The 26691-nt window shown below is 35.0% G+C and overlaps 1 protein-coding gene across 9 annotated transcripts in view; it reads left to right on the top strand.

Annotated features, from left to right (window-relative positions):
• Nucleotides 1–26691, top strand: part of LIN7A (lin-7 homolog A, crumbs cell polarity complex component) — a 247281-nt gene that overhangs the window by 13705 nt on the left and 206885 nt on the right. For 8 of the 9 annotated variants that reach the window (XM_049694326.1, XM_033407191.2, XM_033407188.2 and 5 more), the window contains 2 exons: nt 10787–10841; nt 12702–12819. The gene's annotated coding sequence lies outside the window, so the exon portion shown is untranslated. Of the gene's footprint in view, nt 1–10786; nt 10842–12701; nt 12820–26691 lie in introns of those variants that run through there. The other variant, XM_049694330.1, reaches the window with a different exon arrangement.

Below are 26691 nucleotides of genomic sequence, written 5' to 3'. Positions count from 1 at the left end.
TCTACCCAGCAAGGATCTCATTCAGATTCGATGGAGAAATCAAGAGCTTTACAGACAAGCAAAAGCTAAGAGAATTCAGCACCACCAACCAGCTCTATAGCAAATGCTAAAGGAACTTCTCTAAGTGGGCAACACAAGAGAAGAAAAAGACCTATAAAAACAAACCCAAAACAATTAAGAAAATGGTAATAGGAACATACATATCAATAACTACCTTAAATGTAAATGGATTAAATGCTCCAACCAAAAGACATAGACTGGCTGAATGCTGAATGGATACAAAAACAAGACCCATATATATGCTGTCTACAAGAGACCCTCTTCAGACCTAGGGACACATACAGACTGAAAGTGAGGGGATGGAAAAAGATATTCCATGCAAATGGAAATCAAAAGAAACGTGGAGTAGCAATTCTCATATCAGACAAAATAGACTTTAAAATAAAGAGTGTTACGAGAGAAAAAGAAGGACACTACATAATAATCAAGGGATCAATCCAAGAAGAAGATATAACAATTGTAAATATTCATGCACCGAACATAGGAGCACCTCAATACATAAGGCAAATGCTAACAGCCATAAAGGGTAAATCGACAGTAACAAAATCATAGTAGGGGACTTTAACACCCCTCTTTCACCAATGGACAGATCATCCAAAATGAAAATAAATAAATAAACACAAACTTTAAATGATACAATAAACAAGATGGACTTGATTGATATTTATAGGACATTCCATCCCAAAACAGCAGATTACACTTTCTTCTCAAGTGCTTATGGAACATTCTCCAGGATAGATCATATCTTGGGTCACAAATCAAGCCTTGGTAAATTTAAGAAAATTGAAATCGTATCAAGTATCTTTTTCCAACCACAATGCTGTGAGACTATATCAATTACAGGAAAAATCTGTAGAAAATACAAACACAAGGAGGCTACTAAATACACTACTAAATAACCAAGAGATCACTGAAGAAATCAAAGAGGAAATCAGAAAATACCTAGAAAAAAATGAAAACATGACGACCCAAAACCTATGGGATGCAGCAAAAGCAGTTCTAAGAGGGAAATTTATAGCAATACAATCCTACATCAAGAAACATCGCAAATAAACAACCTAACCTTACACCTAAAGCAATTAGAGAAAGAAGAACAAAAAAACCCCAAAGTTAGCAGAAGGAAAGAAATCATAAAGAACAGATCAGAAATAAATGAAAAAGAAATGAAGAAAATGATGGCAAAGATCAATAAAACTAAAAGCTGGTTCTCTGAGAAGATAGTTAAAATTGATAAACCATTAGCCAGACTCATCAAGAAAAACAGGGTGAAGATTCTGATCAATAGAATTAGAAATGAAAAAGGAGAAGTAACAACTGACACTGCAGAAATACAAAAGATCATGAGAGATTACTACAAGCAACTATATGCCAATAAAATGAACAACCTGGAAGAAATGGACAAATTTTTAGAAAAGCACCACGTTCTGAGACTGAACTTGGAAGAAATATAAACAGACCACACACAAGCACTGAAATTGAGAGAGTGATTAAAAATCTTGCAAAAAACAAAAGCCCAGGACCAGAAGACTTCACAGGCAAATTCTATCAAACATTTAGAGAAGAGCTAACACCTATCCTTCTCAAACTCTTCCAAAGTATAGCAGAGGGAGGAAGACTCCCAAACTCATTCTATGATGCCAGCATCACCCTGATACCAAAACCAGAATAAGATGCCACAAAAAAAGAAAACTACAGATCAATATCACTGATGAACATAGATGCAAAAATCCTCAACAAAATACTAACAAACAGAATCCAACAGCACATTAAAAGGATCATACACCATGATCTAGTGGGGTTTATCCCAGGAATGCAAGGATTCTTCAATATATGCAAATCAATCAATGGGATAAACGATATTCACAGACTGCAGGAGAAAAAGCATATGATCATCTCAGTAGATGCAGAAAAACTTCTGACAAAGTTCAACACCCAATTAGGATAAAAACCATCCAAAAAGTAGGCATAGAGGGAAGTTAACCTCAACATACTAAAAGCCATATACGACAAACCCATAGCAAACATCATTCTCAATGGTGAAAAACTGAAATCATTTCCTCTAAGATCAGGAAGAAGACAAGGTTTGCCACTCTCACCACTATTATTCAACGTAGTTTTGCAAGTTTTAGCCACAGCAATCAGAGAAGAAAAAGAAATAAAAGGAATCCAAACCAGAAAAGAAGAAGTAAAATTGTCACTTTTTGCAGATGACACGATACTATACATAGAGAATCCTAAAGATGCTACCAGAAAACTACTAGAGCTAATCAATGAAATTGGTAAAGTAGCAGGATTCAAAATTAATGCACAGAAATCTCTTGCATTCCTATACACAAATGATGAAAAATCTGAAAGAGAAATTAAGGAAACACACCCACTTACCATGGCAACAAAAAGAGTAAAATAGCTAGGAATAAACCTACGGAAGGAGGCAAAAGGCCTGTATGGAGAACACTGTAAGATACTGATGAAAGAAATTAAAAGTGATACAAACAGATGTTTGTATCATGTTCTTGGATTGGAAGAATCAACATTATGAAAATGACTATACTACCCACAGCAATCTATAGATTCAATGCAATCCCTATCAAACTACCAATGGCATTTTTCACAGAACTAGAGCAAAAAAATTCACAATTTGTACAGAAACACAAAAGACTCCAAATAGCCAAAGCAATCCTGAGAAAGAAAAACAGAGCTGGAGGAATCAGGCTCCCTGACTTCAGACTTTGCTACAAAGCTACAGTAATCAAGACAGTATGGTGGCACAAAAACAGAAATATAGATCAGTGGAACAGAATACAAAGCCCAGAGGTAAACCCACATACATATGGTCACCTTATCTTTGATAAAGCAGGCAAGAATATACAATGGAGAAAAGACTGCCTCTTCAATAAATGGTGCTGGGAAAACTAGACAGCTACATGTAAAAGAATGAAATTAGAACACTCCCTAACACCATACACAAAAATCAACTCAAAATGGATTAAAGACCTAAATGTAAGGCCAGACACTATAAAAATCTTAGAGGAAAACATAGGCAGAACACTCCATGACATAAATCACAGCATGATCCTTTTTGAACCACTACCTAGAGAAATGGAAATAAAAACAAAAATAAACAAATGGGACCTAATGAAACGTAAAAGCTTTTGCACAGCAGAGGAAACCATAAACAAGACAAAAAGACAACCCTCAGAATAAGAGAAAATATTTGCAAATGAAGCATATGACAAAGGATTAGTCCCCAAAATTTACAGGCAGCTCATGCGTCTCAATATCAAAATAACAACCCAATTCAAAAATGGGCAGAAGACCTAAACAGACATTTCTCCAAAGAAGATATACAGATTGCCAACAAACACATGAAAGAATGCTCAACATCATTAATCATTAGAGAAATGCAAATCAAAACTACAATGAGGTATCACCTCACACCAGTCAGAATGGCCACCATCAAAAAATCTACAAAGAATAAATACTGGAGAGGGTGTGGAGAAAAGGGAACCCTCTTGCACTGTTGGTGGAAATGTAAATTGACACAACCACTATGGAGAACAGTATGTAGGTTCCTTAAAAAACTAAAAATAGAACTGCCATACGACCCAGCAATCCCACTCCTGGGCATATACCCTGAGAAAACCATAATTCAAAAAGAGTCATATATCACAATGTTCATTGCGGCTCTATTTACAATAGCCAGGATGTGGAAGCAACCTAAATGTCCATCGACAAATGAATGGATAAAGATGTGGCACATACATACAATGGAATATTACTCAGACATAAAAAGAAAGGAAATTGAGTTATTTGTAGTGAGGTGGGTGGACCTAGAGTCTCTCATACAGAATGAAGTAAGTCGGAAAGAGAAAAAGAAATACCGTATGCTAACACATATATATGGAATCTAAAAAAAATTAATTAATTAAATTAAATTAAATGATTCTGAAGAACCTATGGGCAGGACAGGAATAAAAACGCAGACATAGAGAATAAACTTGAGGACACAGGGAGGGGGAGGGGTAAGCTGGGATGAACTGAGAGAATGGCATGGACATATATACACTACCAAATGTAAAATAGATAGCTAGTGGCAAGCAGCCCCATAGTACAGGGAGATCAGCTCAGTGCTTTGTGACCACCTAGAGGGGTGGGATAGGGAGGGTGGCAAGGAGATGCAAGAGGGAGGAGATATGGGGATATATGTATATGTATAGCTGATTCACTTTGTTATACAGCAGAAACTGTCACACCATTGTAAAGCAGTTATACTCCAATAAACATGTTAAAAAAAAAAAAAAGCTAAGAGAATTCATCACCACCGAACCAGCTTTATAGCAAATGCTAAAGGAACTTCTCTAAGTGGGAAACATAAGTGAAGAAAATACCTACAAAAACAAACCCAAAACAATTAAGAAAATGGTAATAGGAGAATACATACTGATAATTACCTTAAATGTGAATGAATTAAATGCTCCAACCAAAAGACACAGGCTCACTGAATGGATATAAAAACAAGACCCATCTATATGCTGTCTACAAGAGACCCACTTCAGACCTAGGGATGCATACAGAGTGAAAGTGAGGGGATTGAAAAAGATATTCCATGCAAATGGAAATCAACAGAAAGCTGGACTAGCAATACTCAGGTAAAATAGACATTATAATAATGTTTCAAGAGACAAGGAAGGACACTGCATAATGATCAAGGGATCAATCCAAGCAGAAGATATAACAATTATAAATATATATGCACCCAGCATAGGAGCACATCAATACATAACGCAAATGCTAACATCTATAAAAGAGGAAATCTACAGTTACACAGTAATAGTGGGGAACTTTAACGATTCAATTACAACAATGGACAGGTCATCCAGACAGAAAAGTAATAAGGAAACACAAGTTTTAAATGACACAATAGACCAGATAGATTTAATTGATATTTATAGAACATTCCATCCAAAAAACAGCAGATTGCACTCTCTTCTCAAGTGCACATGGAACATCCTCCAGGATAGATCACATCTTGGGTCACAAATCAAGCCTTGGTAAATTTAAGAAAATTGAAATCATATCAAGCATCTTTTGCAACCACAGTGCTATGAGATTAGAAATCAATTACAGGGAAAAAAATGTAAAAAGTACAAATGCATGGAGGCTAAACAATACATTACTAAATAACCAAGAGATCACTGAAGAAATCAAAGAGGGAATCAAAAATTACCTAGAGACAAATGACAATGAAAACACGATGATCCAAAACCTATGGGAAGCAGAAAAAGCAGTTGTAAGAGAGAAGTTTATAGCAATACAATCCTACCTCAAGAAACAAGAAAAATCTCACATACACAATCTAACCTTACACCTAATGGAACTAGCGAAAGAAGAAGAAACAAAACCAAACTTAGTAGAAGAAAAGAAATCATAAAGATCATAGCAGAAATAAATGAAATAGAAGCAAGCAAAGTAATAGCAAAGATCAATAAAACTAAAAGCTGGTTCTTTGAGAAGATAAACAAAATTGGTAAACCTTTACCCAGACTCATCAAGAAAAAGAGGGAGAGGACTCAAATCAATAAGACTAGAAATGAAAAAGAGAATTTACAACAGACACCACAGGAATACAAAGCATCCTAAGAGACTACTGCAAGCAATTCTATGCCATTAAAATGTAGCCTGCAAGAAATGGACAAATGCTTGGAAGGTATAACCTTCCAAGACTGAACCAGGAAGAAATAGAACATATGAACAGACCAATCACAAATAATGAAATTGAAACTATGGTTAAAAGTCTTCCAACAAACAAAAGTCCTGGTCCAGATGGATTCATAGGTGAATTCTATCAAACGTTTAGAGAAGAGCTAACACCCATCTTTCTCAAACTCTTCCAAAAAATTGCAGAGGAAGGAACACTCCCAAACTCATTCTACGAGGCCACCATCACCCTGCTACCAAAACCAAAGATACTACAAAAAAAGAAAATTGCAGACCAGTATCATTGGTGAATATGATGCAGAAATCCTCAACAAAATATTAGCAAACAAAATCCAACAATACATTAAAAGGATCATGCACCATGATCAAGTTGGATTTATCTCAGGGGTGCAAGGATTCTTCAATATACACAATTCAATCAATGTGATACACCATATTAACAAACTGAAGAATAAAAGCCATATGATCATCTCAATAGATGCAGAAACACCCATTCAACACCCATTTATGATAAAAAACTCTCCAGAAAGTGGGCATAGAGAGAACCTACCTCAACATAGTAAAGGCCATATATGACAAGCCCACAGCAAACATCATTCTCAATGGTGAAAAACTGAATGCATTTCCTCTAAGATCAGGAACGAGACAAGGATGTCCATCTCACCATTGTTATTCAACATAGTTTTGGAAGTCGTAGCCATGGCAATCAGAGAAGAAAAAGAAATAAAAGGAATCCAAATTGGAATAGAAGAAGTAAAACTGTCACTGTTTGCAGATGACATGATATTAAACATAGATAATCCTAAACATGCCAACAGAAAACTACTAGAGCTAATCAATGATTTTGGTAAAGTTGCAGGATATGAAATTAATGCACAGAAATCTGTTGCATTCCTATACACTAACAACAAAATATCAGAAAGAGAAATTAAGGAAACGATCCCATTCACCATTGCAACCAGAAGAATAAAATACCTAGGAATAAACCTACCTAAGGAGGTAAAAGACCTGTACTCAGAAAACTGTAAGACACAGATGGAAGAAATCAAAGATGACACAAACAGATGGAGAGATATACTATGTTCTTGGATTGGAAGAATCCATATTGTGAAAATGACTATACTACTCAAAGCAATCTACAGATTTAATGCAATCCCTATGAAATTACCAATGGCATTTTTTACAGAACTAGAGCAAAAAATATTAAAATTTGTATGGAGACAAAAAAGACCTCGAATAGCCAGAGCAATCTAGAAGGAAAAAAGCAGAGCTGGAGGAATTAGACTCCCTGACTTCAGACTTTACTACAAAGCTACAGTAATTAAGACAATATGGTACTGGCACAAAAACAGAAATATAGATCAACGGAACAGGATAGAAAGCCCAGAGATAAACCCATGCACCTATCGTCAACTAATCTATGACAAAGGAGGCAAGGATATACAATGGAGAAAAGGCAGTCTCTTCAATAAGTGGTGCTGGGAAAACTGGACAGCTACATGTAAAAGAATGAAGTTAGAACACTCCTTAATACCATACACAAAAATAAACTCAAAATGCATTAAAGACCTAAATGTAAGGCCAGACTCTATAAAACTCTTAGAGGAAGACATAGGAAGAACACTCTTTGACATAAATCACAGCAAGATCTTTTTTGACCCACCTCCTAGAGTAATGGAAATAACAACAAAAATATACAAATGGGACCTAATGAAACTTAAAAGCTTTTGCACAGCAAAGGAAACTATAAACGAGACGAAAAGACAACCCTCAGAATGGGAGAAGATATTTGCAAATGAATCAATAGACAAAGGATTAATCTCCAAAATATATAAACAGCTCATGGAGCTCAATAACAAAAAATCAAACAACCCAATCAAAAAACGGGCAGAAGACCTAAATAGACATTTCTCCAAAGAAGACATACAGATGGTCAAGAGACACATGAAAAGCTGCTCAACATCACTAATTATTAGAGAAATGCAAATCAAAACTACAATGTGGTATCACCTCACACCAGGTAGAATGGGCCTCATCAGAAAATCTACAAACAACAAATGCTGGAGAATGTGTGGAGAAAAAGGAACCCTCTTGCACTGTTGGTGGGAATGATATAGCCACTATGGAGAACAGTATGGAGATTCCTTAAAAAACTAAAAATAGAATTACCAGATGACCCAGCAATCCCGCCACTGGGCATATACCCAGAGAAAACCATAATTCAAAAGGACACATGCACCTCAATGTTCATTGCGGCACTATTTTCAGTAGCCAGGTCGTGGAAGCAACCTAAATGCCCATCGAATTTAAGCCTCAGAAAAATTAATGCCTTGCTGAAGACTAAACTGATAGTATGTAGAAGAGCTTGGAATAGAATCAAATTAGATATAGTAAGATTTTGAGTTAGAGAGTAAAGTGTAAACACAAAAATATTTTTATGGAGTTGTAGAAAAAGATAGATTACTGGGTAGACTCACTTGTATTGATATTTACAGTGAAATAAATATGGTCACCTTTGATGTCAGTATAAACTTTGATGTTCCACAGTTTTATGGACATGATATAATAATTGTACTTTTTTAAAACTTCAAAATATATGGGTAAAAGTATTGTGGTCTAACTAGTATTTGAATCTTGGGTAAAGCATGTACTTTTCTGCTTGGGTCATGTGGTCATGATTTATTCACGATGCAAAAGCTGAGAGCTGGAAATCCAGCTCCACATATCCTAGATCTGCTGATTAACAAATATCAGCATTTTGACCAGCAGCATTTGCACAATTTTTCTCAGAGTAAACATATTATTAGGAGTGGAAATTTAAAAAAAATCTCAAATACCTTTAATGTACATTAATTAAAATAAATTATAAATGACACCCCCAAGCTTGAGTAACTAGAATATTGAGAGAATAAGAAACTTAAAGTTCCTGATATGAGTATTTTGAAAATACAAAGCAATTGGCCAGGCTTTAACATCAAGTAAATAGTAGAATAGAAGTTTGAAGAATATTTATAAGTCAGTCACCTATCAAGACACTAAAATATAACATTAGCAAGGTTTGGGTGATGCTCCTTTCTTGTTAGATCTTGCTATCATAAGATTTATATCTTATCACCCATAAATGTAGTAATTTATTTGCAAGAAGATCTATGAGATTTTAGTTTTATGATTGTTATTTCTATTATTAACCTTGAGCTTTTGATGCTTGTTTACTTGGGTGTTATGGAAAATTGTACTTAATCTTTGTGGATTTTTTTTTTAGGAAATTAGATTTTAAATCATTCATATTTAAGCTGCTGGCAATTACTTAATTGATCTTGTTATCACTGACGCAATTTCTTTACAATAGAATTAAGTCAGTATGTACACAAGATTGTTCAGAGTCTCACAGAGTTAGAAATGAATGAATTAATATCACTTATGATTAAATAAAAATAGTGTATGAATATAACAGAAACATCTGTAAAAAATAATATCATTACAATATCGGCAAGAATCTGTGAACTTTGGGTTTCCCTGGTGGCGCAGTGGTTGAGAATCTGCCTGCAAATGCAGGGGACACGGGTTCGAACACTGGTCTGCGAAGATCCCACATGCCGCGGAGCAACTAGGCCTGTGAGCCACAACTACTGAGCCTGCATGTCTGGAGCCTGTGCTCCACAACAAGAGAGGCCACGATAGTGAGAGGCCCGCGCATCGCGATGAAGAGTGGCCCCTGCTTGCCACAGCTAGAGAAAGCCCTCGCACAGAAACGAAGACCCAACACAGCCAAAAATAAATAATAAATAAAATTTAAAAAAGAAAAAAAAAAAAGGAATCTGTGAACTTAAACCAAGTATCCTGAATTTCTATAGAGGATTACCAGACCCCAGCCAGTTGGGACTAATACCTATGTTCTCGTCTTGTTTTTGAGTGATGTATAATGTCTGAGCTGGGCCCCAAACCCTTGGATGAGATACTCCAGGTACTTTTTCCTACCTCTCTGCTGCCTGGCTGCAGAAAACCCTGTGGAAGACTCCAAGACCTTAGAAAATGGTGGAACTACCTGACAGGAATCTATGTCCCTGACAAATCATAAAGAACAGTCTATGTCCCTGTCACTTCCTAGGTGAGATAGAATGTGAGTGAAAAATAAACCTCTGTTGTGTTAAGCCGTTGAGATTTAGGGACAGTCTGTTACAGTAGATAGCCTACCATGAATAATACAGAGGGTGTGAGGAAAACCCCAACCTTGTCTCATGCTTTCCTCTCAGCATCCTCAACCTTGCTGTATATTAAAGTATCATTAATTATGTACCCATTGGTCTAAATAAAGGTGGCTTTGATCTGGATATTGCTAAAAAATCTATCAGTTGTTTCCAGCATTCCTACAATAAGAAATATGGGTCTAAATTAGAAGTATACAGTGCTTGCCATAGGGCCAAAATATTCTCCCTTGTCCCATAAAACACTGAAATGATTTTGTTAATGATTACTGATATTTTCCTCTCCCGCAAGGTTCATATTTTCTGCTAAGATATTTCTATTAGACAGTTTCCTATCAGTGGAAAAAGAACAATTTGGGATCCTAGGGAGTCTGATATAATGAAAAGCTATATTGGTAGTTCAAACTCATCAAATCATATAATGAAATGCTCATTCCAATTAGACTTAATCCTCAAGTTATTTGAACTTATAAGATGAATGTATTTTCTATTAGTACACCAAAATTGTATGCTAGCTACCAGATTGATTAATTTTTAGCAATATAAAGTTTCTCATTCTTTAAATGCACAGAAAAAGTTTGATCATGATGGCTAACAAAAGTAGTACAAGTATTTCTGAAGTAGGGTACACTATTTTCACTTGATTATATCCAGAATCCAAACATCAGAATAATGAGTCTCTGTTATTCTGAAATAACATTTTTGACTTACTGATTTTATGGATGGATGAAATGTTTCTCTTAATTAATTCAATCTAAGAGGAAGTGAGCATTTTACATTGCATTATATCTGTCATTTTATAGGTGAGAAAACTGAGATTCAGAGAAGGAAGGTAACTTCCCCAAGGATCCACAGCTGGTAAGTGAGGGTGCTGCAATTTGAACCAGATGAGATTGGCTCTATGGCCTGAGCTCTTAATGACTAAGTCCATTAACCAGACTTTCTCAGACCTGAGATCATGCAGACTGTTGAGAATGTATCTGTGGATCCCTAAGGGTCTATGGACCCTAGATTGAGAAATACTATAATTAAATATTAAACACATTTAAAATTACTACTCAGCACACATAAACTTCATTATGTAATATCTTGGTCTAATAAAACCATAAACACAAATTTACATAGAAAATACAACGCAGTTGCATGATGATAAAAGAATCTATCAGATGATCTAAAACATGTGTATACATACATGCAAATCTATCTATCTGTCCATCTAGTTTTTCAGGTATTGAAGAGTATGGACTTGGTTAGGTACAAATAGAGAGTTTTAGTTTTCTTTAATTACTGCCTTTACAATACTCTTTGGAGCAGTTTCTAAACCTAGGTATGCAAAGCAATATAACACCAAGAATTTAAAAGGAATAATGGAGCAAGGATGTGTCCTTTCCTGAGAGGGATCTAGCTGAGAATAAATCTGTAGAAGGGACTTCAAAGCAGGTTCCTCCCTTCTACCTTCCTCTCCCTATCTCTTCTATCCTGCTTCACAAAAGAAAGGCACACATCTCAAAAATCTCTCTGGACGTCAAACAAAGTGACTTCAAAATATTGGCTTAAGAAAACAATCAGTGTCAATGGATAACCAAGGAAATATAAACCATCTCAGGACTTGGGTCTTTTTCCGTCTTACAGATATTTCTGTTAAAAGTAAAAAACTGGCATTTAAAATGGATTGGTATTGATAATTGTTATTTAAAGATCTCACCTCTTCCAGCTTTTCACATTGTCAAAGAATGCATCAATTTTCAGGGAGCTCCATAAGAGCAAAGCAAATAACACGTAGGTAAGAAATGTTAAATATCGAAAATAGCTTTTTTCATGTATTTAATTATAAGTAGTTCTTTTAAGCTATCTCAAGATTCATCCTTGGGACCTGTCATTAGCTAAAAAGAAAAACTTTGAAGAGTTGAAGCAGTATAGGTTAGTGAAGTAGATCCTTTTAACGTAATTGGAATATTTTTTGAGATTACTGAGATCTTCAAGATACACTGGATAAAACCCATAGGCAAATTTTTTATGCTTTCTTTCAGATTTGGTATGTATTATTCAACAAAGTAGTTAAAACCTATTTTATCAAGTCATATTGTGAAATATTTAATTATTTAATCCTCCTCTTATTTCATCTTATGAAATGACTATTTTTTACCTTTCATTAATAAAAAGTAAAAGTAACTCTAGCCAGACTGGTTAGTTTTGGCAATAGATAAGTTTCTCTTTATTTAGATACAAGAAAAATGTGATCACAATAGCTAGTAAAATAATAGAGTTCTTTCTGATTTTGTACAATGCTTTAATTTAACTATTTGCATGACCAAACATCAGAGTTTAATACATGTATGTACACACATTTAATAAGGAAATATTTCCAGGTAAATAAATGATTTATGATCTGAGCTACGTATTACATTGCATTGTTAAAAAATACGTAATGAGAAATAACACATTGATTTATAATTTTGTTTTATAGCTTATAAAATTGTATGAATTAATCTTGTCTTAAGAGAATGCTATCTTAATCTCATTAAGAATTCATTTCTAAGAAATTATTATATACTTGTAATAAAATTTTACTTTTAGTTATTGTATTTTGATGAACTGCAGATCATATTGAAACAACTGGGTCCAGAAAAAATACATATTAAATGTACAATTATAGGAAATTTTTAATAAATCACATTTAATTTATATCCATAAACTAGTTCTCTTACCTCTGAACAGGCAGGCATAAATCAACAAGTATGCTGCATAAGAAAACGTTCACCTGGGGAGTGAGATACCAGTGTTGACTTCTAATTTCTGGTGGTGGCACTCCTTGAGGTCTTCTCTCTTGGATTTGGTAAGCACCATTTCTTCACTCTTCAGGCAAGGAAGTAAAAATCCGTAGTTTCCTCCTTGGGTAAATAATTCACAACTTGAATAAATTTTGGTTCTCCCTGTTTCCTGGGGTTCTGCTTAAATGGACTTGAGGTTGGGATAGGGACTAGGGCAATAATCGGGAATGGGAACCAGCCATCAGGGAGATAAGAGCCTCAATTATTTTCAACATTCTTTTAAATGCAGAGAATTGATGCTGCTTTTTTCTCAGCCTTGGGTTTTTAGTTGTTGAACCTAAGACAATAAGAACATTGCTACTCAGCTCACATACACAGAATGAAGCATAAATTTTTAAAATTATACAGTGAAATGATTGTAAAAACCACAGGATACATCCTCAGATCCAGGGGGGCTGCAGACCCCAACTTCAGGTTCTATAATCAGTACGCTTTCCACCTTTTAGACAGGTGCCATCTAAATCCAAGGCAGCTTGTGAACTGGAGATTACATCAGTCTCCACAGAATGTCTATACTAGTGTTCATCGAACAAATTTCACTGAGATGTATTTTAAAAAGTCAAAACAGATTTGACCATTTCTAAGTAATCTGCCGTTTTATTTAGAAATTTCAGGAAAAATCATGATGAAAATTAAGATTATTATAATAAGCATTGTAGGTTAAAATTCAGAACAACTTTTAGTACTTTAGAATCAATCAAATCTTTAAAACTTTATTAAAGAATAAATGTACCAAAACTAGAAGAGAAGAAAAAGCACATATATAGAAATATAATTCTCCAAATTAAATTATATTTTTATAGGGAATTCAACAATCTAGATGAAAAGAGTATTTTCAGTATACAAATATTTTCTAAAAATAATTATCTAACAACATTGCTTTTTTTTGCTTGTTTTTGGTCACCGTTCTCTAATTTATCACTGACGTAATCAAGTTAACATCTCTAGGGTCTGGGAATAGACTTCAACTATATGAAAACAAATGAGTTTTAGAGATACATCAAAGTCCTCTATAATGTAGATATAATAGAGGCAAAGTATCAATATATTCAGCCTAGGAGATATTAGTAAGAATAAAAACACAGAGAATAGTTTGGCAATATATAAAGAAACCCAGAGAGTTCCCAAGGAATGCTCACTAATCTTGCAGTTTTCAACTTATACCACATTATCCTCTCAGGGTACCATTACGCAGAATTGATTCTGGCCTCACATGTGGAAAGAAGCAAATTCTAAAGTTGATGTGTGACTTTTCCTCTATATCTAAACCAATAACTAAAGATAAAAACCATTCAAGGCAAGGCATATATTTGTTAATGTAATAGTATTGCCCAAGAACACAATATATTATTTCCACGTGTCATTTTCTCATTGATAATAACATCTGATTTATTCAGTGGTCAATCTTTTGGTAAATTCAACATCTGTAACAAATCTGAGAACCTGATAGTAAATGGAAAAAGTTCTGACCCACTGAAATACCTAGTATTCTAAGATTCATGCATCTTGTGTACTGGCTAGACCCTTGATTCAACATTAGATATAATGAATACAGATTTTTAATACTTGGGTGTCTTACTTCTCTGTCCACATCAAATTAAGAAGAGAACTGGAAGCTTCATTTAAGAATTTGTGCATCCATTCCACAAATATTTTTTTAAACTTCTCATGTGCTCAGCATTACACTGACAAACTAAACTGTTATTTAATAACTAAATAACAGTAAGAAAGGAAATAGAGAAGCAACCATACTAAAGCCAAGCATAAAACTGATGATTGTAAAAATGACTCTAAATTGTTAAAAGACGAGCTTGATACTTTCTGTTTATGTAAGCAAGCAGGTAAGTGTGTTTATTTTAGTAAAAAATTTATTTTATTTTCATGTTAGTAGGATTATAACTTGAAATGCATATTATTAAAAAGGTTATTCTTGATACTTAAAGAAACAATTTGCTATCTGAAATTCATTTATTGAAGCAATGTAATTCATAACAGCAGCAGGTGTATGCCAATAATAACAGGCAGTGTCTCACTGTTTCTTTAGAAATTTTTAGAATTTATTCTTATAAAAATAGTCACCTCTAAAGGCTGGTACAGCAATTTAATAAGCTTGAGATTAATTTTGGTTACATTGTGTCTCAGAAAATAGACATTGTGAAACAAGGCACAGCCAGGTTCCTGGAGAAACCACAGTGGTTATTTTCAATTGGCTATTTCTATTAGATACAGGAATAGCACTGAGAAGCTTTGAAAATTTAATAGTTTCTGGCCTTCCTAGAGGACTAAATCAGTAGATTGAAATGAAATGTTATGCTGGGTTTCAAAATAGAATATTGTGAATTATGTACACAAAATAATATTAGTGGTCATTCAGAAAAACAATCAAGCATTGCACATGTTAAACCAGCCGTGTAGACTGGCATGGGTTCATAAGTTCAGGGACTTCATAAAATACTGCTGTGGACAAGTAAACATTTAAATCAAAATTGAAAATACAATCCTCAGGTCTATCGTGTCGTGTATTTTTCAGTCTGAGCTACATGTGCGTTATCGCATTTTGTGATCATGTAAAAGCACAGGTTCCCAAAATAAACACAGTCACCTCCAATCAAGTTATTAACAACCCAGTGAAATTGAATTTGGCTAAAAACCAAAATTGGCAGTCTCCTCTCTCATCTTCTATAGATGTTCTTTCTTCCCTGTATAATGCATCCATTGTTTTAACCTAACAACATACATCAGTACTAATCGTTAACACAAACAGCTATGCATGACCATCCATATATTTTGACATGTAAAACTGACAATTGTTTCTGAGCAAATGTTTCATATTTTACTTGCCACCCACTGATTTCTAGGCTTTTCCCAGAAATGGCAGTTTTGAATTAATAATCCTACATTGTTATTATGTTTCTATAACAGCATTCTGTGAACTGTTCTTAGCACTCCATTATATGTAATTAGAGTTATAAGTGCAAATGAAGTAAAAATAAAAATTCTACCAGATGTTTGATTCATCCCTTAGTAAAGCAATTGAATAAAATGAAAATCTGCCATCTGTTCTATGGATTAAAAATCCACATGTTTGTAACATGGCCTTTTGTAGCCTTTTGATAGCTATGATTTCCAGAGGAAATATATTAAGATAATTTTTTATTATACTTCTCAAAATATTTTGGATTCTCTGAAGTTTTATGAATTTATGATTCTTGATCTATATCAGTTTTTCTTTCCATTCCTTAATTTGTATTATAAATCATATAGGTGTTTTAAATCATGAAAATAGCTTTTAGCTTATTTTCTTGAATGCTAAAAAGAAATTAAAGAAAAATCTGTTTTTCTGGGCACTATCAATGAAATCTCAAAAGAATGAGTTTTTAGATCTATTACAATTGGGGAAAATAGAGCTTTTTTTAGTAGTGATATTGTATAAAATCACCAGATGGCATCTCCTAGTCCCTGTAGAAGATTTCTGTTCTCTTGCTAAACAAAATATTCAAAAGAACAACAAAAAAAATTACGCTATACCAAAAAGGAGGCGTTTCCAAGTACTAACTGCTTATTTTTGTATTGTACTTCTCTCACTTGTTAGTCTCTTGCTTCCATTTTTACTGATTTCTAAAAATATTTATTGCCTATGTAAACTGTAAGGTTTACAGACAAGGAAAAGTCTAGAATCAACCACTAAAATTCTGTTCTTGAAATCTCTCTCCAAGGACATTAAATCCAGGGTGAATATCAATTATCTTTTTAAAGCTCACAGTACAATAATGGTACTTCTGATTCAAAGCTGAGCTTTGCTACAAGAGGCAGAGCCCAAAAGGTAAAATTAAATGTGCAGTGTCTAAACTGAGCTCGCTGATCATTCTTCTTTTCCTCTGAGAATCTCAAGCTGTGGTTTACAAACAGCTTTCTTGTGGGGTGTGCTGTGAAATAGCAAATGGAATTTTAACTTATCTGTTACTTCAGGGCTTTGTTTACTTTCCTAAATGGAGAGCAGCAGGATATAAAGAAAGAATTCTGGAAAACTATACCATCTAGAACTGTTTCCCAACCACTCTTCTGAAGAAAAATACTGTTATGGTCCAATATATTGTAGACGTAACTGATTAAACAGAAATAAGTGTTTTTGTTTATCTGCTTGTTTGAGATGGCTCAGGACTTCTCCTATTCTAATGTGTCTGGTGAATCTCTCAAAAGGAAACATGGATTAAAGTAGTATAAACAGTTATTTCACCCTAGCATATGTATTTTGTTGATTTCTTATCAAGATTTTTATTCAAACGAATATGCTTTGGGGAAAGTTGACCAGGAGGAAGGTAATATTAATCATCAGCTTGAAGGGATCAGTTATAAAAATTTCAACAATATCATTAATGATGCAATTTTTTGTTTGCTCATCCATTAATGGATGAGCAAATTTGGAATTTTTTTGATTCCAACTTCTATTGGAATAAAAGTTTTCTCCGCTATCTGAAAGTTGAGTGTTCCTGTGAAAACTCTGGGAAGCAGAAATGGAGTAAAGTGAAGAAGCAATTACCTGATGGCACATCTTGCTAAGGACACGCAAAAATAAATTGAGATAAAGCACAGATGCTCACAGACAGTGTAAAGCTTTCGTGGCCTGATGCTAAGGTGCTGAGTGTAGTTCCCGGGAAAAGAGCTTGGAGGTGCCCTCTCGCTGCTGGGGGGTGAGCACTGCCTCTGTAAACGGCTCCCTGCAAAACAAATACTGAGTACTATTGTCCCGTTTTTCCTGAAAGGAAAAATCCTCTTAAGATTTCTTTCAGTTAGCAAAAATAGGTACTAATGAGGGTCTTTTGTAAAAGTGAAGTGATATAAAGCAAACTTTCGAAAAGAGGGGGATACCTGTATATTGTATTGCATTTTAGGTGTGATGTATGTCATCATGTGTTTTCTCAAAGAGAAACTTGTATACATTAGAAAATACCCGAGTAATTGACTGAATTTTTTGCTTTTTATATAAGATGTGTTGATGCAAACTGACAGGGCACAATTGTTTAAGAGATTTTTTAAAAATTTCCTGTTGAGGGCTTCCCTGGTGGTGCAGTGGTTGAGAGTCCGCCTGCCGATGCAGGGGACACAGGTTCGTGCCCCGGTCCGGGAAGATCCCACATGCCGCGGAGCGGCTAGGCCCGTGAGCCATGGCCGCTGAGCCTGTGCGTCCGGAGCTTGTGCTCTGCAACGGGAGAGGCCACAACAGTGAGAGGTCCACGTACCGCAAAAAAAAAAAAAAAATTCCTGTTGAATCATACAGAATGTTGAAATATGAAGACATCAATGGGACTATCTTAACAACTTTACCTCCCTCATTTTAAGGAAATACCAGCTCAGGGAGGTAAAATAATATGTTCAAGTTTGAGTATTTTTTTAAAGCAAAAAATTAAGAGAAAACCATAGTAACCAAACAGAATACCTATGGCATAAATAAGACAAGTTTATTTCTCTTACATATCCAGGGAGCCCAAAGGTTTCTATCCCAGGCTCCTGTCTTGCTACTATGCTATAAAGGACTTCCATTCCCAAGGCCACCTCAAGGTCCCTGATAGCTGTTGGAGTCTCAGCATATAGGTACTCATTTTAACCAGCAAGAAGAGAGGGATTAAAAGGACCCTCTTTAAAAGCATTTTCTGGAAGTTGCACACCCTATTTTCCTTATAGCCGTTAGCTAATATTTAGACATATGATCAGACCTAAAGGCAAGGAAGCTCTGTGCCCAGCTAAAAATTGAGAAGAAAGTGAGGATAGTGATTAGGAGATAATTAGAAGCCTCTGAACTCAGGTAGCTAGTGAAGGAAGAACTTGTGAGTTAATTCAGCTCTTTAGAATTCCTGTCTTTTCTTTCTTTCTCACATTTCCACTTATTATGTGAATATACCCAAGGTTCTTTATTGTTATATTCTTTTTTTTTTTTTTTTTTTTTTTTTGTGGTACACGGGCCTCTCAGTGTTGTGGCCTCTCCCATTGCGGAGCACAGGGTCCGGACGCACAGGCTCAGAGGCCATGACTCATGGGCCCAGCCGCTCCGCGGCATATGGGATCTTCCTGGACCGGGGCACAAACCCGTGTCCCCTGCATCCGCAGGCGGACTCTCAACCACTGCGCCACCAGGGAAGCCCTATTGTTACATTCTTCAAAGTGTACTTCAATTCTCCCCTACCTCACAAAATTTTTTCTAACAACCACATCTCAAAATAATGAATTAACTCTCTAATTTTGATGTTCAGTCTATACCACGAAGTCTGGGCTGTATTGTATTGTGGACACTTCAGTTTCTATGCAGCGTTTTTCCAACTGCATTACAAGTTTCAAGAAGCCAGGGAGTATAACTTTATTACAGTTTGTGGCTGGCCCTGTTTTTTGATTTGCTGGATCCAGTGGCCTTTGAGTCCTCATCCTAATTTACTGGATGTAACCTAGTCCTACCCCTTGGCTTCTGTGGTATCTCTCACCAGCTCTTCTTAGTTTTAGAATACTGTGTACCCACAGTCCACAGGAAAAGAGATCTTGAACTCTGGTCCCTCTCACTGTTCATTTGTAGGATATTTTAGTACTGTCAAGGTTTGCAGACTATTGGCCTACAGGTCTAGTTTGTAGACATATTTTGTTTGGCTCATATAAGGTCATTAAAAGAATGATTTAGTTGCCAACATTTAAACATTGGAGATGTCACATTAAAAAAAGAAAATTAAATTTCTGGCTGCTCTTAAAAAATTGAAAGGTCTGGCATCATCAGCTCAACGTTCCCACATGCTTAGTAGTGTCGTCCCTTGTGGAAGAGACTGCTTTGTGTTCACTAAATTTCATTTCTTTCCCTGTGCACACAACTCAATTACATTTCTCAATAAATTAGGTGTGGCTGTTTGATTGAGTTCAATCAATCAAATGTAGATTTATAAGTTCAAGGAATGGCTGTTGAAAAAATTACCCATATGATGCTCAGTGCTCACTTTCTCACCCTGTATGTCACACTGATGCATTTTTACTTCCATAGTTCCTAATATCAAAAATAGATACATGAAATTTTATGTTTCTTTGTATGAACTCTCTCAAAGTAGGCCCAATAACTATACAATATAGCCATCTTTAAATTTCATGAGAATTTTTACAGAATCCCAGTTATTGTTAATGTCATCAAAATATAAAATATATTTAAGTGATTTTCTTAAAATAATTCCTTTACCTGAAAACATCAAGTATTTCCACATTTCTGTCCTTCTCTGTACTTTTTCAATCTATATGACCTAACTGGAAATTAAAATGTGAAAGATACAGTTGAAGTCACCTGGCTTCTTTTTCTCCAATCTTATTCACATCATTCTCTTTCCAGAAATAACTATTAGCCTAAATTTGGAATTTATCATTCCCATGCACATTTAAAAATTATTATTATATAAGTAACAACAAGTTATATATTATTGATTATATATTATTATTGAGTTATATATTATTACTTATATAAGCAAGTATCAGTAAGTTATATATTATGATTTGCCTGCTGTAAAAACATGTCCATGCACAACACAGAATGCAATTTTCTTTTTCTTATTCAATGTTATGTTTTGTTTTAGAAAAAGAAAATGCATTTTTATTAAACATTTTACTTATTTCTTCCCTTTAAACATTTAAACAGTTAATTAATTTGTGGAACAGCTAATCCATTCACATGGATTCCAAAATCAGTAAACCTAAAACACTATAGAGTTGAAAATCTCCCTCCCACCTCTGTACTTACAGCCACTCAGTTTCTACCCACCTCAGTCCCCCAGAATAGGTACCCATGGTTACTAGTTTTTTCTGTATCTTTGCAGACAAGTTTTATAGGCGTAAATAAATGTTAGCATGCTATGCATTATTTTGTACATTGCTTTTTCACTTAATAACATATTGATTATCTTTTCATATCAGTGCATAAAGAGCACTCTTATCCTTTTTTTCTGTAGCATCATGTTTTATTTCATGAATGAACCTCTACTTATTTAACTACTATTCTATTGATGTACATTTTGATTGTCTCTACCTTTTTTAGCAATTACAAATAATGCCACAATATATAACACACATACATAATTTTGCAGGTATGAGTTATATCAGTTATTTATTCTAGCATAATAAATTAGCAGCTTAAATTGATAAATATTTATTATCTCACATTTTCTGTGGGCCCAGAACACAAGCAGAGTTTATCTAGATTCTTCTGCCTCAGTCAGTCTCACAAGACTGTAATTGGGATTTGCCAGGTCTGTGTCTTCATCTGAAGGCTTGACTGGGGAAGGATCTGCTTTCAAGCTCACTCACTTGGCTGTTGTCAAGATTCAGTTCCTTGGAGATTTTTAGACTGAGGGCCTCAGTTCCTCATGGACTGTTGGCTGGAGCCCTTCCTTATATCCTTGCCAGATGGACCTCTCCATAGGGCAGCAAACAACATGGCAGCTTGCTTCCTCCAGAACAAGGGCTCTATGAGAGAGTGCAATGTAAATAAAGAGCCACAAAGAATAAGAAATAAATTAATAGATGCACATGCACTTGTGTGTTTGTATATGTGGAGGAAGAGGCTGCCAGGGGAGAGGGAAGTAGAAGAAAGCAGTGGGGCCACAGATGGGCATGAGAAGAGAGCACTCAAATAGCCAATAGATGTTTGCTGGAAAGCACTGCAAGGCACTGCAAGACAATAACAACCAGAACTGACACTGGGGGGAGTTTTGGCATGCTTCAAATGTAGATAAACACAAGAGCTTGCAGTAAGGAAGCCTGAAGGAGTGGGGACAGTCGAGCTCTCAGAAGGCTTGAAATTGACCTGCCAAGGCCAACTTCCAGGGCAGGGCCCAGGGAAGAACTCAAATTTAGCGTAACATAGATAACAGAGTGTAAGGAAAAGATAATAGTTGTGGAGAGAGTAGAGCCGGGAATGTCAGGAAGCAAGTTACTACTGGAAACAACAGAAGGGGGAGCTCTGTGAAATAAAAGAACCAATCAGAATCAAAGCTTCCTTTAAAAATTCAGGAAAACTAATTTCACACTAAAATTAGTAAGAGAAAACAAATGTGTGAATCCCATAAGTAGAAAGAAAAAAAGGAATAGAAGAATATCTACACAATTAAAAGACCCCAGAAAAGAAATACAATAGATAGATAGACAGACAAATAAATATTAAAACCATGCCTAATATTTCAAAGTGAGCTAAAAGATATCAAGAAAAATACATAAGAAATAAACTAATAAAAATACAACATAAAATCAGAATTAGAAAAACTCAGCAATGACCTGACAGCACTCAAAAAAAATCAGATTTGACTTTTTAAATGCTCTTATAAATATTTTGTACCTTTAACTTGGAACACATGTGCTAGAGTTTCCCTGAGGCGTATGCCTAGTTGTGGGATTGCTCCATCAAGGTGTGTGAACATCTTCAAATTTGCTAAATATTGCCAAATTGCTATCTGTAATAAAATGGTTGTGCTAGTTTACATTCACACCAATATCTTAGGAGAATCAACAGGTCTGTATATATTACCCACCTTTTTACTGTCAGGCCTGTTTCAATTTTTCCAATCTATTGGGCATGAAATGGTATCAAAATATTATTTAAAATTTTATCTCTGTGCTTACTAATGAGGTTTAGCATTTTTAATGTAATTTTTATCAAACTTTCTCTGAATTACCTACGCACATGCTTTTATCTATTTTCTTCTGGGTTGGTTTTGTTTTTCTTATTGATTCATAATAATTCTTCTATTTATTTTAAAAAGTAGTTCTCTGTTACATGGATTTTAAGTATTTTTTTAAGTTTAAGATACGTCTTTTTAAGATATGTCTTTTTAGTTTACAATGTCTCTTTTCAAAACAAACCTTGTAATTTTAATATGATATATATTTCAGTAAGTTTTCATACACAGTGGTATAACGTTTTTGTGCTTTTTTTCTCTCCTACACCAGTAAATGTCCTATACATTCTTGAACACTTTATAAAGATTTGCTTTTACAGTAGAGTCTTTAACCCATGTGGAATGGATTTTAGGTGTAATGTGAGGTATGGTTCTAATAGTTTATTTTTGTTATATCAATAACCACATTAAAACCAATTTTCACTAATACAAACAATGCTGCAATTGGCATGCCTGTGCTCATGAGCACGTGCTTCTTATGGTAGCACCTAGAAGTGGAGGGACTGGGATGAGGGGCATGCACATTTTCTTATTCAGTAGCTGTTGAGAGATTATTCTCCTAATGGAATTTTTGAATTGACACTCACCAGTGAAGTTTGAATTTTACGTCCCTATGAGTGTCATCAGACATTAATTTGAGCCAATCTGATGAATGTTAATTGTTGTATCAGTAGTCATTTTACAAAGATTTTTTTCTTTCAATTTGTGTTCTTGAAATATATAATCATTTGTTCAAAGTGGACTATTTTCTGAATTTGCATAATTTGTGAATCCCGGAGTATTTCTTTCAGAGTGATAAGCAAATATCCCCAAAGAAGGTATTAAATAACGATTCCTTCCCTGCATTGTTACCTTGTATGTAAGACACTATCTTAAAGATGATCAAGGAGGGCTTCCCTGGTGGCGCAGTGGTTGAGAGTCCGCCTGCCGATGCAGGGGATACGGGTTCGTGCCCAGGTCCGGGAAGATCCCACATGCCACGGAGCGGCTGGGCCCGTGAGCCATGGCCGCTGAGCCTGCGTGTCTGGAGGCTGTGCTCTGCAACGGGAGAGACCACAGCAGTGAGAGGCCTGCGTACTGCAAAAAAAAAAGATGATCAAGGAAAAGGAATTTATAATTATTTATTTGAATTTTCTCATCCCCATGCTTTAAATATTCATACTAACTACTACTAACATATCTGCATGAGCACTTGACAATTTTAAAGAGTTCTAGCATGCATTTGGACAAGAATTTAAAACTCAGAGTTTCTCATAACTAAATATTAATAAAAATGATTAAATGTTCTTTTTTGTGCTAATGAGTCACTCCCAGTTTTTTAGCTCCCTATTATTTTGTTTCATCAAAAATGTTTGCATATTTATATCAACTTTCTGTTTACCCTTAGATTATTCATGCCTGAGTGGTGTGTCAGCTGCAGAAATAGGTTTAATGAGTTTCATGGGAATACCTCATTCCAAGAACAAAAACTGGAAAAGAAATAAAACACAAATGCCTGCATACTAATATGGCCCCTTGTTAGAACCAGTCTCAGGGTACAAGATGATAGAAAGTCCCTACACAATATACATCTCCTTTAGAGAGGCCTTTACTTTGGCTTTCTTTGTGTAATCTCCTACAGACACCACACTAATTCTAAATATATAAACAACAAATATCCAAAGGTAGAGGTTACCGTTACTCTACCCTGAATATTGTATTTCTGTGCACCTGCTCAGGTTTTATTTTATAAACTATTGCTTTGTTCTGCTGCTTTTTTTCCTTCTTTCTTTTTTAAGAACGATTGTTGTTTATGATAGAAATCGTTCCCATAAAAATAAACATTTAACTTATTAGCATTCTACACAGACATCCTATTTCTTTGAAAGAGAGCCTTAATTTACTTTGGTGAAGATAATGCATTATAAAGCACCTTTTTTACATATTTAATATATGCTATGTAGTGCTATTCTATTGGGACAGCAAGCAAAGTTAATTTAAAAGAGTGAAATTTAAAGTTGATCTATGAAGCGCATAAAAAATGGAGAACTAAGGCAATTACTCATGCTTTTCAGATTAAAAATTCCTATATATATATATATATATATATATACATATATATATATAAAAAGAGAAAGATTTTGGATCTGTATAATTTAGATGTATTATTTTATGTATAGTTCCTCTGTGTGTGTGTATGTGTGTGCATGCATGCACGTATGTGCATACACAGCAAAATACATGGAATTATAATCTTGATATTCTAATGCTCATGAAAAATTTGATCTTAAATTTTACAGTAAACATTAAACAAAAGATTTGCAAGGAACCCTCCATTTTTAAGCCAGGTGAAGTTTTTGAAGCAATATTAACCAGTGGTATTTAGAAGGAATCCATTAACTTGTCTGAAACATAGGGGGAAATATTGTTTGATTTAGTTTTGATCACTTTGAACTATATTCAGCACTTTAAGATGGATTTCCCAATTTCCTTGGATTTCAAAGAGAAAAAATTTCACTCATTAAAGCAGAAAAGTCTTGATTCCTCCACACATAAAAAAATACTCTGATGTGGTGCTTAGGTGACAGTGAAGAAGGAGATAGGCAAGAGGGACAAATAGGAATAAATATTAATGACTAATTTATGCAAAACACTTTACACATATCTTTATATTATTATCGTGGTTGGTGCTATCTCTTGTAATCCACTCACTTATTTCATTAAAAATAAAAAAGAATTCTTCTTCTTTTTTGGCAAATGACCTGAGAAAAGTTAGCAATTGCTCAGTTTGCATGGTTGGTATCAGAGTTGGGATCAGAATCGAGGTTTGAATTTTATAGTCTGTTTGACTACAAAGTCCATATCCTATCCTATCAACACACCATGCAACAAGGAGAAGTACACAGTAAATTTTGACTACGGGTGATAAGATGTGCAAATGTGTCCAGTAAGAGCATAAGTGTTGTTTTTTTTTTGTTTTTTTTTTTTTTTGCGGTATGCGGGCCTCTCACTGCTGTGGCCTCTCCCGTTGCGGAGCGCAGGCTCCGGACGCGCAGGCTCAGCGGCCATGGCTCACGGGCCCAGCCGCCCCGCGGCATGTGGGATCTTCCCGGACCGGGGCACGAACCCGTGTCCCCTACATCGGCAGGTGGACTCTCAACCACTGCACCACCAGGGAAGCCCATAAGTGTGCTCTTAATGCTCTTCTGTGTTGCCAAGAAGGAATGAATATGTACCAGCACCATTTACCTAAGGAACACAATTGTTTGGAGAAAGTTCAGATATTAGATACTACTACTAACAGCCTCTATAGTGATACAGAATTTACAAAAATATTTTATATGATTTAGACACCATTTATTGAGGGCTCACTTTCTGCCAGTCATAGTCCTATTATCACATTTCACTTTTTCAATAAGCCAGTGAGTGAAGTATTATTAACTAATCTTTGTAGACAATACTGAGGTTCAAAGACTGATCAATATCATAGAGCCCTTCAGGAATTTATCAGAATTTAATCTAAGGTCTCCAAACTTCTCATCCTCTAAACTTATACTCTTTCCACTGCTCCAAACTAACCACTCAGTACATCAAACAGAGAAGGCACTCAAGAGCCCAACAATAATTCCAAGTTAGAGAAATGGAATAATTATTATGATTGTTCATACTTTCAAAATTCCTTTTTTATACAGAGTAGTCCAACTCTTTGGATTCCAAAACATCCAAATCATTATCTCAGTCCTTTATATAACATTGCCCCAAGAAATTAAATAAACAAAACAAACCAAAAAACCCAAACTAAAACCAACCTCACCATCAAAATTTTTTCAATTAGATGAAGAAATAATAAAGAACACTTCTTTAAACTTTCTTGAATGTGATAATAAATGCTACAGTGTTTTCAAACATCATTTAGGAAGGCCATCTATGGTAACAGTTAAACACTATAGCTGTAGAGTTCTGACTTCCAGAATCCAAATTCTAGTTCTAGAACTTATTTTCTTAGGCGATGACATAGCAAATCTAATTTTCTGCATGTATGTAATGGGGATAATAATACATCTGTGAATCATTTAGGATGGTTGATTATAAGTTTTTAAAAACTACCTCCCCAAAAATTTAAATAACCAAAATGAATGCATTTAGCTCATGTAAATTGAGATTTCAAAAGTTTCAAGAATGCTTTGATCGCAGCTCTGGCTGCATTTTTCT

The sequence above is a fragment of the Orcinus orca genome, chromosome 11, assembly GCF_937001465.1.
Source record: "Orcinus orca chromosome 11, mOrcOrc1.1, whole genome shotgun sequence".
NCBI classification, from domain to species: Eukaryota; Metazoa; Chordata; class Mammalia; order Artiodactyla; family Delphinidae; genus Orcinus; species Orcinus orca.
This window is presented reverse-complemented; position numbering and strand designations above follow the sequence as displayed.